Source organism: Molossus molossus, unplaced genomic scaffold, assembly GCF_014108415.1.
Source record: "Molossus molossus isolate mMolMol1 unplaced genomic scaffold, mMolMol1.p scaffold_m16_p_12, whole genome shotgun sequence".
Lineage (NCBI taxonomy): Eukaryota > Metazoa > Chordata > Mammalia > Chiroptera > Molossidae > Molossus > Molossus molossus.
The window spans coordinates 33,652,898-33,669,097 of NW_023425347.1; the positions used below are offsets into that span (position 1 = coordinate 33,652,898).

The following is a 16,200-nucleotide window of genomic DNA, read 5'->3' on the forward strand; positions in this document are numbered from 1 at the left end:
GATACTGAAGCCGAGCACTGTATCACCTTGCAGGGTGACACCTAGTTACCTGAAGACGGTTTCAGAAGTGCTTTTGCTCCGTTATTTCATCAGTGGGATGAAAAGGTGGATAGGAGATGCTTAAAAGGAGCAAAACTAGTTCGAGAGTTGTTATATGGGGAGGTTTTAAGTATTCATTACAAATCCTAAAGAATCAAACATTGTACAACAAGGCCATAGAGACTTATTTAAAACTTTAGCTTTAGTAGGAATAACTAAGGAGGAAACAAGAAGACTTACTTTTAAAAGCCAAACATTTCAAAACAGATATCCTGGAAGTTCCGAAGAGAAGTGGGATTTAGGAATGACGGGATGATCTTTTGGATGGTGTAGGGTCAAGGGAAAAGCGAAGGTTTATGGAACAACTGTGGGGATTTGTTTGTTTTTAGTTGTGAACATTGATACTATTTTCAGATGACCCATATTAGAAATGTTTTTTTCCACATTAAAAATTAATAGACTGATGTTTTAGGGACCAAAAAAGTGGTTACACAGACATAAATTAAAACTGTTTCCACAAAAACAAAATACCTTTCCACTTAATGAAGAAATAGACATTGGTGGAAAGACACGTCGGTTCACTTCTACTCAATGCCCTCAGTTACAAACAGGGTCAGTGCTGGGATTCTTGTGGGAAAGAAGTGAGATTTGGGAAAATGAGGTGGAGAAAGTCATAGGACCTTCCTTCATCCTGGGTCCCTTCTGGATGCTAAGCGAGGAATAAATCTTTGGAGATTGCTACTCCAGGAGCACAAAGTTTCTCATGGATAAATGCAATGGCTTTGAAGATCTTTCTAGCCCTAGCACCTACCACAGTGCCCGGAAGCATTAGTCATTCTTTCTACACGTACTAGAGTAGCTCTCAACTGCAAGATACTGTGCTCAGTAATGTGGATATACCCACGGTAGAAAGACAGGTAGGAAATAACTACAAAACCATTTAGGCATAATTGTGATAGGTGTGATGAAGTGGAAGTTTAGGGTACTCTGACAGTATACTGAGGCCCCTGAGCTACTGGGGTTTAGCAAGTGAGGCCTGCAGGGAGATATGAAGTACAGGTAGAAAGTTATCCAGGGAAAAGCTGGAGGCCAGGGACAGAACATTCTGGGCCGAATGAAAGGTCTGCAGTGTGACGGCCTTTTGTTCCCCCTCTGAGATGTATCATTTTGCTCTCCATCACTCGCATATTTTGTTTATTTCGAATAAGGTTGGACCTCCTATTTTCTGTCCCTGGAGACACAGGGTGGGGGTAGCCTGAGCTGGTCCTGATTCTGTGAGACCAAGAAGACAACAAGTTACACGGTCTCAGACTGAAATGGTCAAAAGCCACCAAGACCCCCCAAGAGTCTTTATTTAAGGTATTTATGAGCATTTATCCCAAGTAACCATTGTGTGGAAGCCTGTAGAAGGCAGCAGATCCACCTTGTACCCTGATGCTACACTGCCTTCTAAACCACGCGAACCAAGCTCCACTGCATCTCCTGGGCCATCCTCCACATGACGCCTCGACTCATCAACTCAGTGTGAAGATGCCCAGCGTTCTGGTTGAGTAGCCCATGCTTGGTACTAGATTCACCAAATTCTCATCACAAATGGCGAACGTGTTCTAGAACCTCAGTCATTTCCAGTGAGGGCGCTCGCTGCTCAGTAGTTTAATGGGACTGAGCATAAGTGGCAACCATGAGGGCAAGAGGCTGCTGTTCTCTCCAGCATCTGTCCCAACATGGTCTAGCCTGCAGGGTAGACACCGCACTCAAAATCAGGGCTGAATTCCTGCTTGGGAATGGACTTCTGAGTTACACACAGGAAATTCAGTCTTTGGTAAGAGGATAGTCTCCTTTGGGCTGTTTATAAATTTTCTTTTCCTCTTTGTTCCCTTTGATATGTCTTTCTTTCTTTTATTTCCTCTTCCTTTCCTCCCTCTTTCAACATTTGTTATCCAACTACTATGTGTCACGTAATGGGGATAAAAGATAAATAAAAAGCTGCAGTCTAACACTTGGCAAGAGATCTGCAAACAAGGAGACTCTAAATGTGTTAGCCCTTCTTTTTGCTCCTCAGCTCTTTGTATGGATTCAAACCCCAAGAGTTTGTGTGAGCTAGACCATCAGTAAGAAAGATACATGACAACTAGCCATTTAACACCTACAGGTAGTTTGCCAAGAGAAGGACAGAGATATAAAACCTAGCATGAGATGGCCCTGGGGTGAAGTAAAAATAAAAATGGAAATAAACAGGTATCTAAACTTTCACAGTCTGAACTTAGAAACACAGTGCTTTGGAATAAATCTTATTTTTTATTTTTATAAATCCACTACTATACAAACTCTTACAACTTGCTATTTAAAACTCAAGAACCAGCCCTGGCCGGTTTGGCTCAGCAGTTACAGCATTAGTCTGTGGTCCAGAGAGGCTCGGGTTCAGTTCCCACTAAGGGCGCGCGCGTACCTCGGTTGCGGTTTGTCCCCGGCCCTAGTTGGTTGTGCAGGTGGCAGCCACTCGATGTGTCCCTTTCACGTCAATGTTTCTCTCTCTCTCTCTCTCCCTCCCACTCTATCTAAACAAAAAATGGAAAAATGTCCTTGGGTGAGGATAAAAAAAAATCAATATAACTCAAGAACTAAATAGATTTGGATAATAACAGGTACTGTTAGAGATACTATTTATTCAATATTTCCATCCATTATTTATTTTTTAATTGATATACAACATTGCATTAGATTTAGGTATATAATAATGATTTGATAAATGTATCATATGAAATTATTACCAGATAAATTCAGTTAATATCCATCACCATACATAGTCACAATTTGTTTTGTGTGTGTGTGTGCGTATGTGTGTGATGAGAACTTGTGAGATCTACTCTCTCAGCAACTTTGAAATATAATACAGCATTGTTAACTGTAGTCACCTTGCTGTACGCTACATCTCCGGACTTACCTTATAACTGGAAGTTTGTATCTTCTGACTGCCTTACCCATTTCACACCTCCTCCCTGCTTCTGGTAAACACCAATCTGTTCTCTGTATCTAGGAGTTCAGTTTTCATTTTACTTTTAGAGTCTACATGTATGTGAGATCACATAGTATTTGTCTTTCTTTGTCTCACTTATTTCATTTACCATACTGCTTTCATGTTGCATAAGGTCCGTCCATGTTGTTGCAAAGAGCAGGATTTCTGTCTTTTATGGCTGAATTATACACACACATATGCTTTACCCACTCATTCACTGATGAACACTTAGGTTGTGCCCATGTTTGGGCTATTGTAACAATGCTGCAATGAACAAGGGGGTGCAGGTATCTTTTCAGTTAGTGTTTTCATTTCCTTTGGATAAATACCCAGAAGTAGAATTTCTGGAGCATACAGTTCTATTTTTTGTTTTCTGAGGAATCTACATACTGCTTTCCACAGTGGCTGCACAAACATACATTCCCACCAACAGTGCACATGGATTCCCTTTTTTCCACATACTTCCCAACTCTTGCTATTTCTTGTCTTTTTGGTAATAACCATTCTAACAGGTATGAGGTGATATCTCTGTCTGGTTTTGATTTTTAGTTTCCTGATGATTCGTGATCTTGAACAATTTTTCATGTACCTCTTAGTCATTTGTATGTCTTCTTTGGAAAAAATACTTATTTAGATCCTCTGCCTATTTTTTAAACCAGATTAGTTTTTTTTTTTTTTCCATTGAGTTGCATAAGTTCTTTATATATTTTGAATATTAACCCCTTATCAGATCTATGATTTACAAATATTTTCTCCCATTCCATAGGCTGCCTTTTCATCTTGTTGATGGCTTCTTTGAGGTACAGAAGCTTTTCAGTTTACTGTAGTTTCACTTATTCATTTTTGGTTTATTGCCTTTGTTTTGGTATCAAATCCAAAAAAATATTGCCAAGACCAATGACAAAACTCTGACTCCCACTACGTTTTCTTCTAGGAGTTTTATAGTTTCAGGTTTTAAGTCCAAGTCTTTAATACATTTTGAGTCGTTTTTGGTGAATGCTGTAAGACAGTGGTCCTATTTCATTCTTTTGCATGTGGCTGTCCAGTTTTGCTAACACCATTTGTTGAAAAGACAATCCCTTCCCCATTGAAAATTCATCCAGTATTTCTTTCTTTTTCTTTTTTTATCCCGACCCAAGGACATTTTTGTATTTATCTTCAGATAGAGCAGGAGGGAGAGAGGGTGGAAGAGAGAAACATGGATGTGAGAGAGACACATTGACTGTTTGCCACCCACACGACCCCAACCAGGCTGGGGGCAAACTACAACTGAGGTACGTACCCTTAGCGGGAACCGAACCTGGGACTATCTGGTCCATGGGCTGACGCTCTAACCTCTGAGCTAAACTGGCCAGGGCTCATCCAGTATTTCTTAAACTGGTGTTTTTTTTCCCTTGTGAAAAGGCACATAGCACTTGTTAAATCCTCAGTGGGATTTGTAATCCCTCCAAATACTTAAACATTATTCCAGTAGTATGTCAGCCATTATGACTATAGAAAAGCAGAAAACATTTGTGTAAAGAAGTTACAGGAATTAAACTAGAAAAAAAAGTCATAAGAATATGAGTCAGCATGAGAATATAGCAGCTTTAAAGGTATTAACTTCAAAGAAAAAATGAAATTATTTGGGTTGCCCTAGTAACACCAAGATAAAATGTGGAAGTCAAAATGTGAGACTTGACATTAAGAAAACTTTCTTCAGCATAAAGTCTCTCACATCATGGAATGAGCTTTACCATGGCGACAGGCAAAAAACATACAAACGGATCAAAGAAAGAAAATATCCAAGGGAGTCGAAGCACTGTAATAAGGACTAAGCTGAATTAATAAATATTCTGTACCTTTCTTTAACTCACATTAAGTAGAGGGAAGCAAAATATCTGCAGTGATCAAATTAGATTTTCTGCAGTGACGTGTGATCTTAAATTATTTTAAACGTTCAGCTTTTGTATTATTTCCACCCACTCACCTTTCCCTAAATGGTATAGAGCTTTCACTCATTCTAGAGCTCTGGTTTTATGAACAAGAAAGGGCAAAATAAAAAACAAACAAACATAAGGAATAGGTTACATTTTCCAGGCCCGATCTCTACTTTTTTGGAGGCGATGTATCTCTGGTAAGAGAAACAGACACCCATCTTGCCGTATTACTCGAGTGGTCGGGGCGCAGCGCTGAAGTCAAAGCGCCTCAGTCGGAGTCCTGGCTCTGCCACTTATAAGTGGGGTGACCATGAGGAGGTCACTAAATCCTTCTGTTTCCCCATCTTTAAAATGGAGAAAAGGATATAGCTTCTTTCACAGGGTTGTAAGGTGTGTAAGAGATAATTGTGACAAACACTAATTGCAATACTGGATAGGAAATCAGCACTCACTATACTATCAATAAAGCTAATAATCAAACTTGATAAGTGTGAAATGGAGTTTAAACCTCAGAGGGAAGGGGGTGGGGTGGGTGGAAGAGTTAAACCAAAGAACTTACATGCATATATGCATAACCAATGGACACAGACAATAGTGCGGTGAAGAAAACAAACTTTGAAAGAATCACTTTTGTTAAATGGAAAAGGAAAGATATAACAGGAAACAAACTTCAAAAGAATCATTGTTGTTAAATGGGAAAGGAAAGATATAACGGTGAACATTTAATATTATTGTGCCTATTAACAGCCAGGCATTAAACATGTGATCTATTGAGCTTTATTTTTTAACTTCCACATTAAACCCATGAGGTAGGTATTATCTTGCTCTGCAGAAGAGGACATCTGCAGGGAGAGATTAAATGCTTTCTCCAAGGTTACACAGCCTGTGAATGGCATAGCAAACCATCCCACTCATGTCTGTCACATTCCAGTGCCCAAGCTCATTTCACTTCACGAGAGAAATTATTTTTGTCTCTAACAACCTCCTGTATTGGAAATTCAACCTTGTCATCCATTGGCAAAAATATCTATTTGGGGAGTTAGCTATCTGAGGACTGAATTCAGGGCATATTTGCAATCTGCACATACTAGCCTGAAATCTGGCACTGGGAGAGAAGTCCAGTCTGAGGAAAGGTTTTTTTTGTGTTTTTTTTTTATCCTCACCCAAGGACATTTTTCCATTTTTTGCACAGATAGAGTGGGAGGGAGAGAGAGGAAGAGAGAGAGAAACATCGATGTGAAAGGGACACATCGAGTGGCTGCCACCCGCATGACCAACCAGGGCCGGGGACAAACTGCAACCGAGGTACATGCCCTTAGCGGGAACCGAACCCGGGTCTCTCCAGACCGCAGGCAGACGCTCCAACCGCTGAGCCAAACCAGCCAGGGCAGGTTTTGTTTTTTTTTAATCCTCACCTGAGGATATATTTTCCATTGATTTTTAGATAAAGTGGAAAGGAGGAAGGGAGAGGGAGAAGAAGGGAGGGAGGGAGAGAGAGAGACAGAGAGACAGAGAGACATCAGTGCAAGAGACACATCAATTGGTTGCCTCCTACACGACCCTGACCGGGGCCAGGGATTGAACCTGCAATCCAGGTATGTGCCCTTGACCAGAAATCAAACCCATGACTCTTTGGTCTGAGGGCTAACATTCTAACCACCGAGCCAAAGTGGCCAAGGCAGGAAAGATATATATATATTTTTAGGTTAGAAAGGACTCAGCGTCTCTCTATATGGGGATTACTGGTATGGGACTTACTCTTCTACTGTAAATAGCTAGAAAAACATACTTTTACCACAGCCACAGGAGGCCTTTATGCTGTATACTTTTTTTTGGGTGCTAAGCCGTTGGGTGGAGAATGCAGTCCCCAAGTTTCACTCAGTTCCAATCTCCTTTCGGGGAATATGCATATGATTTCTAGGAGCTCAGTGCAGCAAAAGAGCAAGAACCTTCTTTCTAACTGGCAATCCGAATGCCGGGAAACGTACACCAAATGTAAACAGGACAGTGACTACTTACTTCCTTTTCATTGTTCTTGTCCAAATTAATTTGGTCAAGACAATTATTAACCACCTCTTACCTCTGGAAAATGGTCAGAATCTCCCTTCCCTGAGGTTTCAGAAAAGTGTTTTGCTTTATCGAAGATGTACCCACAAAGAGGATTAGTTTTTCTTAAAAAAAAAAAAAAAGAATGGTTCAGATGTTCAAATTTATGACTTCTTAAAAATTAAAAAAATTACGACTCTGCATTTCTAGCTTCCCCATCCGGATCCCACAATGTTTCCAGAGGCAGGGGACAGAAGATGCTCTACGTGAACTTCATGAAAAGAATTCCCAAGGGTGCTAAGGTCCCAGTCCAACCCAAGGCGCTACAGCCTTAGCTCCGCCTACCAATTCTTGCCGGGAAGACACACCGGGACACGTCGGGCTAGTCGCGAGTTGCAGCTCTGTGAGGGGAATCTGACTTACGATGTGATTTCGCATCAACCTGAGTTCCACGGCTCACGTTCTCTTAGCTTCAGTTTCCTTCGTATCATCAATTGCCACCGTGCAGATATTTCTATTACTGCTCTGCTTTCTATTGTATCTCAAGTTCTTCAGCTCAGCTTCCCAAGCTCCTCCTCCTCTAGTTCCCAAGTTAGGTGCAGGATCTACCCGCTGGATCGATGTGGGGTGTGAGGCCGAAGGAGATGACACCAAGATTCCTGACTCTGAAACTCAGAAGGGATGGAAGCGTCATTTACTACAGGGAGGGTGAAGCTACGGCAGGGGCAGGTGTGGGGAGGGGCGGTGAGGAGTTCCGTCAGAGACATGTTAAATCTGCGCTGTCAGACATCTAAGAGGAGGGACTCCATCAACAGTGGGATATATCAGGCCAGAGCTGGGAAAAATATCTGGCCTGAAAAATGTAAATTTTGGAATCATTGGGGTACTGGAAGTAGTTGAAGCCACAGGACAGAATGAAGTGACTTAGGAAGCATATATGGAGAAGAAAACTACTTAAGGACTTCCAGTAGCAAGGGATATTTTCCAACCAGGTGTGGGATTGGATTACTCTCTGACTTCCTGTAGCTTTCTGCACAAATGTCTTATCACCTACTCTGAACACCGTATTTAATACTTTCTGATTGGTGTTTCAGGCTTCTTATGATATATGCTTAAAAGTGGGATCACTGAGTCAAATGGCAGATCCATTTTTAATTTTTTGAGAAAACACCATATTGTTTTCCACAGCGGCTGTACCAGTCTGCATTCCCACCAGCAGTGTACTAGAGTCCCCTTTTCTCCACACCCTCGCCAACACTTGTTTGATGATTTGTTGATGGCGGCCATTCTGACAGGTGTGAGGTGATACCTCATAGTTGTTTTACTTTGCATCTCTCTGATGATTAGTGATGTTGAGCATTTTTTCATATGTCTCTTGGCCATTTGTTATGTCCTGTTTGGAGAAGTGTCTATTCAGGTCCTCTGCCCATTTTTAAATTGGATTCTTTGTCTTCCTTTTGTTGAGTTGTATGAGCACTCTATGTATTTTGGTTATTAATTCCTTATCCAACGTATCATTAGAAAATATGTTCTCCCAGACAGTGGGTTCCATTTTCATTGTAATGCTGGTTTATTTTGCCAAGCAGAAGCTTTTCGGTTTGATGCAGTCCCATTTATTAATTTTTTTCCTTTGTTTACTTTGCCTGTAGGTGATGTATCAGTGAAAATTCCACTTCTAGGAATATATCCTAAGAATCCTGAAACACCAATCAGAAAAAATATATGTACCCCTATGTTAATAGCAGCACCATTTACAATAGCTAAGGTCTGGAGACAGCCCAAATGTCCATCAGTAGATGAGAGGATAAAAAGCTTTAGTATATTTACACAATGGAATACTATGCAGCTGTAAGAAAGAGAGATCTCTCGCCCTTTGAGATGACATGAAGGGACCTGGAGATTATCATGCTGAGTGAAATAAGCCAGTCAGAGAAAGACAAGTACCACATGATCTCACTTATTTATGGAACATCATGAACAAAATAAGCTGTTGATCAAAAGAGACCCAGAGTCATGGAAGTAGAGAACAGACTGACACACCTCAGAGGGATGGGGGTGGGATGGGTGGAGAACTTACAGGCATATATGCACAGCCAATGGTCACAGACATTAATGGTTAGGGAAAGCAGAGGGGTGGGAGTAGGGAGGAGGGGAGTCAATGGGGGAAAACAGGGAGACATTTGTAATACTTTCAACTACACACACACACACACACACACACACACACACACGAACTTGCCACCACCAGCAGCACACCATCCCAGCATTCCCTTTTCCGTTCTAAGTTTTCTCAACAGCATTACCTTAATCAAAGGTACTACATATGTGCTCACTTGTGTTTTATTCTGTCTCCTGCTTTACAAAGTAAATTCCCTTAGAAACAGGAGTTTTGTTTGGTTCCCTCTTACCTCCTGGTATGGAGAACAGTGCCTGGCACATTAAAAAAAAAAAAAAAAAAAAAAAAAAGTACTCAATAGTTGCTGAATAAGTGAATGAATGAATGAATGAAAAATGAGTGCACACTTATTCTGAAATTCTCCCAGCTGTGAAACATACATAACAGAAACATTTCCGTGAATGCCAGAATTTCAAGTTAGGTGCACTTGGCTTTGGGGAAGAGAACCACCAGATTTCTTTGCAACTCTGCATTTTCTCATAATACCCGCATTATTTTTTTTATTTATTTTTTGGTATATGCCCCTAGCGGGAACCGAACCCAGGACTCTCTGGTCTGCAGGCCAATGCTCCAACTGCTGAGCCATAGGGGAGGCAAAGAAGGCATAAAAGGCCTCTTAGGAGATTTATGGGGAGGCTGAAAAGAAATATCTTCTTTCTTTGCCTTGTTCAGGGAGTTGGGAGAGAAAAGAGAAGAGTGAGAAAAGAGGTGTTCTCAGCTTGATTTATTTTGAGCCTTGGGCTCCTGTATAATGTTAGTACTATGATGTTCTTTCCTCTCATTGACTGCCTCAGTGACATTCTACCAACTATAGAATAAGGTAAGGGCCACAAGAAGAGAAGACAGGTTTTTCTACACAACAGCAGTGCAGTAGTGACCACTGGAGATTTGGGTCAAGACACTCCACGGGAAATGCCCAGTAACACACACGTGCAGGAAAACGGGAAAGTGAGGACTGTGGGAAGTTATGGTGGATCAGAAGTGGAACAAATCAACAGCATGGTCATTCTGTAAAAAACAATATGATACTGAATTTGTGGTATTCAAGAGCCAGAAAGTTAACCATTTGCTATAACTAGCATTATTTGGGACCCTTACTAGACTTTGAATCTCTATTAAGAGGAATAGGAAAAATATTAGATAGACATTTATTTAAAAGCAACAAATTCTACCTTTAAAAATGTATCCAGGCCCAGCCAGTGTGGCTCAGTGGTTGAGTGTTGACCCATGCACCAAGAGGTTGCCTGTTCGAATCCCAGTCTGGGCACATGCAGGAGGCGGCCAATTGATGTTCTCTTTCATTGATGTTTCTATCTCTCTCGCTCTCCCTTCCTCTCTTTCTGAAGTCAATAAACAAAGAAATTTTTAAAAAAATGTATCCAGAGTGTACTAATTTCTGACTCATCTCCATTGCTATCACCATGGTCCATGCCATCATCCTTCAACTCGGTTATTGCAATAGCCTCATAACTGGACTCCTTGCTTCCACCATTGACCCATATAGATGAGTCTCAATGAGCAGCCAGAATGATGCTATTAAATCATTAAGTTTCTCCTCTGCTCAAAACCATTTCTCACTCAGAGAAATGGTATAAAATCTGTACAAAAATCCCACAAGGCCCTACGTACGCTCTACTCCCCCCTTCCCCCCAAACCAGTGGCACAGCCCTCTCCTCCACTCTTACTTTGCTCCAGCCATACTGGTCCTTCTTAACTTTCTTGAACATCCGGGTTCACTCCTGCCTCGGGGCCTTTGCATTTCCTGTACCCTTTGCCTGGAATTCTCTTCTTGATATCTGCGTGGCCCAATCTCTAGCCTTCTTCAGGACTTGCTGAAACTTATCCAGATTCAACCACATTTCACCGCCTCTGTCACTGTCACTCTGCTCCACGCCTTCACCAGCCCTTGTTAGGATAATACTGCAAAGCTGATAATATTGCAACACCACCCACAGACCCAGCACGCCCTTTCCTCCTGAACTGCCTTAGTTTTCTCCATAGCATTTAGCACCTTTGAACATGCCACATATTTTAATTACCTGTGCATTTCCCTCTGTCTCCTCCCACTTGAATGGAAGTCCTGGGAGGGCAGGAATTTTTGCCTGATTTGGACACTCTCTTGTCTCTAATGTCCAGAAGAGTGCCTGGCACATATTTGTCATTCAACAGATATTTGTTGAATGAAAAGAGTCAAGTGGTAGAAACAGAATATATACAGGCATGTTATGTAAATTGAGATAAGCAAAGGAAATACATAATCCAACGGATGAATCATGAGCAGAGAAGTAGATGGACAGACTGACATACCAAATATAAAATGCTTCAACTTCATATATAAAAACAGGCTTCAAACAGTTGCATGAGAGATTCTGGGTATACAGAAAGGACCTGTTACATGACTGAATAGAAGGTTCTAGAACAAAACTTGTGGGTTGGCCATGCAACAGAGATATGAAAAACAGGACAGTGAATTATGTTTTGAGGGTGAGACTCACTCTCTGAAGGCACAGTGCTAGAGAAGCAGCCCCCGCCCAACCTTTGCTCTACTCAGAGCCTAAGATGAGTGTTTCTCCAGGAGTCAACAGCAGAAGGTGCCATGTGTTTCTGAAGGGAGAACATATGGACTGATATTCAATTAGGAACTGCCAAGTGGAAAACCTGTTGACAGAATCTGGGCTGAGCCCGTCTCCCGAAATTTATTAGAACAGCCTGGAAGAAACAAAACCACCCATAGGTAGAACAGTGACTCTCAACACTGGCTGCATGTTAGAATAGGTTGGAAAGCTTTAAAAATACTAATACCTTGCCCAGCAGTATGGCTCAGTGGACTGAGCATCTCCCATGGACTGGAAGGTCCTGGTTCAATTCCCAGTCAGGGCACATGCCCAGGTTGTGGGCTCCATCCCCAGAAGGGGGCATGCAGGAGGCAGCTGATCAATGTTTTTCTCTCGCATTGATGTTTCTCTCTCTCCCTCCCTAAAAAAACTCAATAAAAACATATTTTAAAATAATACCAATGCCTGGTTCAGTTAAATCAGAATGCCTGTGGCGGGATCAAGCCTGAGGCTTCTTTTTAAAGATCTCCAGATAATTCCAACATGCAGGTGGAGTTGAGACCTATTTCCTTAGGAACATCTTATTTCCTCCTATGATAAAAAAGTCACCCTAAGCAGCAGATGAGGTCATCAGGAAAACCCAGAGCTTTATCTGGACCTCCCAAAGTAGAGCCCACATACTTAAAATGATTCCAGTACTCTATGAATTCACTGTTTAATAAATAGAAGGAACGGGTTAATAATATCTTTAGTGAACATGTACCTCAGCCCCACCTCTCCCGAGATCACCACATCAAGACCGACAGGCTTCCCCATGCGGCCCACTCTCTCGTGGGAAGAGCATGCTGCCTGGGTAACATCTGCAAGGGTCTCAGACCAGAGCTGCGGTGTTCTATTTTGGAAGCTTGCGGCTGGGTATTTTCACATGCAGTCCAAGATCAACACTTCCCTACCTGCTCTGTTCACTCCTTCACTCCCCTGGGTTATTTATATACTACGTGTCTGTCTCCCCTCCCCCACTCTGAACTCTGTAAGTGCAGAGGCTGCCTTGGTCAGTTTTGCACTCCCAGCCTTTGGCCTAGTTGTCTCAGTAGTAATGCTTTATGACAGGGTGTGCTACATGTGTAGCAATGACTTACCCCTCCAGAATTTTATGAATGTAGAAAATGCTCCGAACCTTATGTAGTTCTGATGGGGTCCATTTTTATTTTATAGGTGCTTTATCTTAGAATAACAGTATTCATCTTACCCAGCAAAGATCTCTTTATGGATAAAGGAAAACCCACCTGTAACAAAACGTGAGCTAAGGTTTACTATGTACATAGATAGATGATATCAGTCACTTCCCATGTATCCTATTATTTAATCTCCAAACGTCCATCCCTAAGCTCTAAGCACTACAGCTTACTCTTACAGAAGAAGTGGAGATTTCAGAAGCTTAAGTCTCTTCTCTGGGGTTACACAGAGGCAAGTCAAGAAGTCCAAGTACGCCCTGGCTGGTGTGGCTCAGCGGTTAGAGCGATGGCCTGCAGTCCAGAGAGACCCGGGTTCGGTTCCTGCTAAGGGCAGGTACCTCGGTTGCAGTTTGTCCCCGGCCCTGGTTGGCCGTGCGGGTGGCAGCCACTCAATGTGTCCCTTTCACGTAGATGTTTCTCTCTCTCTCTCCCTCCCACTCTATCTGAACAAAAAATGGAAAAATGTCCTTGGGTGAGGATAAAAAAAAAAAAGAAGCCCGAGTACAACCCAGGTAACCTGTTTTTAGAGCCAATTATTCAAAGTCACTAAACCAAACATTTCATGAACAGCAACAGTAACATCAGAACTGAAGATGAAATTCCTTCTTTTTTTTTTAAACTTATCTTTATTGTTGAATGTATTACAGAATTCCCCCTCCTTTCTCCCCACTGATCCCCTTCTCCCCAATCCCACCACCCTCCTGCCTTCCCCACACTATTGTCTTCGTCAACTGGTTCTGCCTATATGCGTAGAAGTTCTTTGGTTTATCTCTTCTTGCCCTCCCTCCCCTTCCCCCTCTCCCATTTGAGGTTCATCAGTCTTAACAACCACTTTGTACTTCTTAATTTCTTCATCTTTTCACCTGTCCCCCCAGCCTCTTCCTATTTGACAACCAACAAAAAGTTCTCTGTATCTATAAGTCTGTTTCTGTTCTGCTTGTTCATTTTGTTTGTAGATTCAATTGTTGAATTGTATTAATTGCCATTTTATTGTTCATATTTTTGTTCTTCTCCTTTAGGAAGAGCCTTCAACATTTCATATAATACCGGTTTGATGGCGATGAACTCCTTTCACTTTTTCTTGTCTGGGAAACTCTTTATGTGTCCATTGATTCTAATTGATAGCTTTGCATGATAGAGTAATCTTGGTTGTAGGTCATTGCTTTTCATTACCTTGAATATCTCTTGCAACTCCTTTCTGGCCTACAAAGTTTCTTTTGAGAAATCAGCTGACAGTCTTATAGGAGCTCCTTTGTATGTAATGAACTGCTTTTCTCTTGATGCTTTTAAAGTTCTCTCTTTGTCTTTAACCTTTGGCATTTTGATGATGATGTGTCTTGGCGTGGACCTCTTCAGGTTCATCTTGTTTGGGACTCTCTGTGCTTCTTGGAATTGTATGTCTGTTTCCTTCACCAAGTTAGGGAAGTTTTCTGTCATTAGTTTTTCAAATAGGTTTCCAATCTCTTGTTCTCTCTTCTCCTTCTGGCACCACCATGATGTGAATGTCGGTACACTTGAAATTGTCCCACAGGCTCCTTACACTATCCTCACTTTTTTGGATTATTTTTTCTTTTTGCTGTTCTGATTGGGTGTTTTTGCTTCCTTATATTCCAAATCAATGGTTTGCTTTTTGGTTTTACCTACTCTATTATTGATTCCCTGTAAATTATTCTTTATTTCAGTTAGTGCATCCTTCAATTCTGACTGGTCTTTATGTTGTTGTTACAAGTTCTTTGGAGTTCTTAAGTTCCTTGAAGGTCTCACTATGTTCCTTTAATGTCTCACCAAGTTCTTTGAGCATCTTTATAACCAGTGTTTTGAACTCTGCATCTGATTGTTTGCTTATCTCCATTTTGTTTAGTTCTTTTCTTGGAGTTTTGTTCTTTTCTTTCATTTGGGACATGTCAGGCGGTTCTGAAGGATGGTTGTTCTGTAGTTTAGTTGTAACTTTGATGTGGTTGTGGGAGGAGACGGTACCGTGCTTACCTACACCGCCATCTTGACCGGAAGTCCTCTAAATTCCTTCTTGACTTCATTTAGAAATTAGCAGAAAAGAATACCTTCCTTTACAGAATGATTTCTTAGGAACTGGGAGTCATACTACTTAAAATATCCTATTAAATTACGTTATAACATCAGAGTCATTTTCTTTGTGTCAATTATATACTCAGAGTCTCAATTATATTAGAGAAGCTTCTGTTACGTTTCTGTCAGCGCCTTCTACCTCTTTGGCTTCAAATCTTTAGCTCTTCATTCCCTTGGTCAAGCAGTTAATAACATTAATGAATTTAAAGGGTAAAATCTACTCCGCCTGAGAGCCAAGTGAGAGTACAGATAATCTATTTTTCTGTTAGAAAAGTGCTCATTCTCAGCATACTGTACATTTAGATTTTAATTAATATTTTATAATTTATCACTTGATGATATACAGGTTCAATTTTTATACCAACAGCTTAGTTTTTAAAAGATAATGGGGATTTCTTGTTCATAGGTGATTCCAATATAAAAATCATGATGATGCATTGGTATAATCTTTCTATAAATGAGGACATAGCTGTCTATTTAAAAAATATTGTGTTTCTGGGTAGGCTTGGCTCAGCATCATCACGTCAGCCACAGACCCAAAGGGTCTCGGTTTTTATTCCCAGTCAAGGGCAGTTACCTGGGTTGTAGGTTTGATCCCTAACCCCGACCAGGGGTCATGCAGGAGGCAACTAATCGATGTGCTCTCTCACATCAATGCTTCTCTCTCCCTTCCAGTCTATCAATGGAAAAATATCCTCAGGTGAGGATAAACTACAACACCTACAAAACTGTGTTTCTGCTGCCTTCCCCACTTCCATTAAATAATTCCTTAGTTGGAGTATGAAATATTAAGAGATGGGGAATGACTATTTTAAAATGTTACGGAGATTATATATTTTCTAATTCATTTTCAGACTATATTCTAAAACCAAATATATTCTAAAACAGGTTTCCTTCTAGGTTTCCAAGAAAACACACCCAAATAGATTAATTAATATATCAGAACTTTAGACTGTTTGCAAATGCTATACTTATACTGCTTATGATGTCACACAAGTAATTTTGATTCAGTTTGAATATGTCAACAGGAAGAGGTCTGGCAGAAACATAAAAATTCTAAGCAAACAAATTCTGAGACTCCAGCAATTCCATTACCAGAAACGTTAGTTAAACCAAACAGTAGTGTGGC

At 41.0% G+C, this 16,200-nt stretch overlaps 1 protein-coding gene across 2 annotated transcripts in view; it reads right to left on the reverse strand.

Annotated features, from left to right (window-relative positions):
- The window catches only part of LRRC8C (leucine rich repeat containing 8 VRAC subunit C), an 81,021-nt gene that overhangs the window by 46,481 nt on the left and 18,340 nt on the right, over positions 1–16,200 (reverse strand). Inside the window, exon 1 of one of the 2 annotated variants that reach the window (XM_036256703.1) lies at positions 7,055–7,070. The exons of the other annotated variant lie outside the window; for it this stretch is intronic. The gene's annotated coding sequence lies outside the window, so the exon portion shown is untranslated. Of the gene's footprint in view, positions 1–7,054; positions 7,071–16,200 lie in introns of those variants that run through there. 2 annotated transcript variants of the gene reach the window in all.